Here is a 2,713-nt window from a genome sequence, read left to right as displayed (position 1 = left end):
CTCACCTCACATAAAGCTTTTTTTGTTTATTTGTTGGTCGTGGGTCTTGAACTCTGGGCTTGGGCATTGTTCCTTAGCTCTTCAGCTCAAGTACTGTTCTACCTCTTGAGCCACAGCACCACCTCTGGTTTTTCTGGTGGTTTATTGGAGATAAGAGTCTCAGAGATGCTGCTATCAGGGCTGGCTTTGAATCGTGATCCTCAGATCTCAGCCTCCTGAGTAGCTAGGCTTATAGGTATGAGCCACCGCACCCGGCCTCACACAGAGGTTTTTATAATTAGGTGTTGCCTCTCATCTCTAGTAACTTACTGGAGACTCTCTGGAAGGGGAGAGGCGGAACAATTGCTTGGATGCAAGTTCAAGGTTCAGAGTTTGGTTTCTACTGAATGGGCCTGGCTTTCCCCTCTGGTCACCAAGTGTCAGGAGTACCTTGCCATAGTGATAACGGATTCGAATTCAGGGTACACATGTACCACACTTCCAGCCTTGTTCTGCTGGCTGGGGCTTGAGCTCAGGGCCTGGTGCTATCCCTTAGCCTTTTTCATTCAAGGATGGCGCTCTATTGCGCTCTACTTCTAGCTTTTTGCTGGTTAATTGGACATAGGAATTGCTCAGATTTGTCTGTCCAGGCTGACTTCAAACCTCAATCCTCAGACCTCAGCGTACAAAGCAGCCAGGATTACAGGCAGGAGACACCAGTGCAGGGGTTCGGCTGGCTATTTTCGAGGTAGAACCACACGCGAGCCTCGATTTGATGGCTCTGTGCTGTGGCTAGCATAGCAGGCATGTGTGAGTGGGTCCGGTTCCCCACTGGTGGAGATGAATGCTCGAAGACATTTCTGCAGGGACAGGCCTGCAATCACCTTCCTTTAATCTCAGCCTTCCTTTTAGGATGAGGAGCGGGTGTTGCTCCGCCTGGCTCTGGGTGGTGGAGGGGTATCTTGAACTTTTCTGCCCAGTTGGCCTTGAATCAAATTCTCCTGCTCTTACCCTCCCCAGGAGCTAGGATTACAGGCATGAGCTACAGAGCCTCGCCCTGTGTATGTGGAAGATTCTTAACAGAATAGAGGTTTAAGAGATCCACACAGAGAGTAAGGTCAACCAAGAAAAAAAAAGGTAGAAATGGAGCTGTGGTTCCAGGGGTGGCAGGGCACTCATCTTGTGTACAAACACTCGGGGGCAGTGCTCAGGCCCTGCGTTCAAGCCCCAGGACTGGCACAGACAACCAGCAAACCAGTTCCTATACCTGGGCGTGGCCAAAGCCACCCCACCCCGCCGGAATGTCTCCTCTCCGGGAACACAAGGCTGCTGGTCTGTGAAGGATGGAACCGGTGAGGTTGTGTCTCAGACATGGGAAAGGGGAGAAAGGTGAGGGAGGGGCTGTGGGGAGAACCCTGCTCGCCATCTGAGACCACGGAAACTTCTGGGGCACGCACCGGCTGTGACTTCCTACGAGCCTCCCCAACTGTAGCTGTGGGCAGGGATGCGTGGTGTGCCCTGCCGCCATGCCAGCCTGGATTCCCCACCCTGCCTGTTTGCCCTTTGGGGGATGGCTGGGGTGTGGGCGGAGCACCCCTCAAGGAGAATTTGCTCTCCAACTGGGACTGGAAGAGGGAGGCGGCCCTGGCCTGGCAGAGAGGGGGTCCCAGGGTCCCGGAGGGCATCTGGGAGCAGCAGGTGCAGGTGCAGGCTGTGAGGAGCCAGCCGGGGACATGCCAGCCGCCCAGGTCTTGGCCAACTGGGCTACAGTGGCCAAGGGGGTTGGGTCTGGGCCTGGGCCTGGGTCTGGGTCTGGGCCTGGTTCTGGGTCTTGGTCTGGTGTTCAGGGCTGGGTCTGGGTCTTGGTCTGGTGTTCAGGGCTGGGTCTGGGTCTGGGTCTGGTGTTTGGGTCTGGGTCTGTGTCTGTGTCTAGGTCTGGTTCTGGTTCTGGTTCTGGGTCTGGTCTGGGTCTGGGTCTGGGGCTTGGGTCTGGGTCTGAGTCTGGGTCTGTGTCTAGGTCTGGTTCTGGGTCTGTGTCTGTGTTTAGGTCTGGTTTTGGGTCTGGGTCTTGGTCTGAGTCTGGGTCTGTGTCTAGGTCTGGTTCTGGGTCTGGTCTGGTCTGGGTCGGGTCTGGGTCTGGGTTTGTGTCTAGGTCTGGGTCTGGTTCTGGGTCGGGTCTGGGTCTGGATCTGGGTCTGGTTCTGGGTATGGGTCTGGGTCTAGGTCTGGTTCTGAGTCTGGGTCTGTGTCTGGTTCTGGGTCTGGTCTGGGTCTGGGTCTGGTCTGGGTCTGGGTCTGGTCTGGGTCTGGGTCTGGGTCTGGGTCTGGTCTGGGTCTGGTCTGGGTCTGGGTCTGGGTCTGTGTCTAGGTCTGATTCTGGGTGTGGTCTAGGTCTGGTCTGGGTCTGGTCTGGGTCTGGGTCTGGGTCTGGTCTGGGTCTGGGTCTGGGTCTGGGTCTGGTCTGGGTCTGGTCTGGGTCTAGGTCTGGGTCTGGGTCTGGTCTGGGTCTGGTCTGGGTCTGGGTCTGGGTCTGGTCTGGGTCTGGGTCTGGGTCTGGGTCTGGTCTGGGTCTGGGTCTAGGTCTGGTCTGGGTCTGGGTCTGGGTCTGGGTCTGGTCTGGGTCTGGGTCTGGGTCTGGTCTGGGTCTGGTCTGGTCTGGGTCTGTGTCTGTGTCTGGGTCTGTGTCTGATCTGGGTCTGGGTCTAGGTCTGGTCTGTGTCTGTGTCTGTGTCTG

This window comes from Dipodomys ordii, unplaced genomic scaffold (assembly GCF_000151885.1).
Source record: "Dipodomys ordii isolate 6190 unplaced genomic scaffold, Dord_2.0 Scaffold54, whole genome shotgun sequence".
In the NCBI taxonomy this organism is placed as follows: domain Eukaryota; kingdom Metazoa; phylum Chordata; class Mammalia; order Rodentia; family Heteromyidae; genus Dipodomys; species Dipodomys ordii.
Note: the sequence above shows the minus strand (reverse complement) of the source record.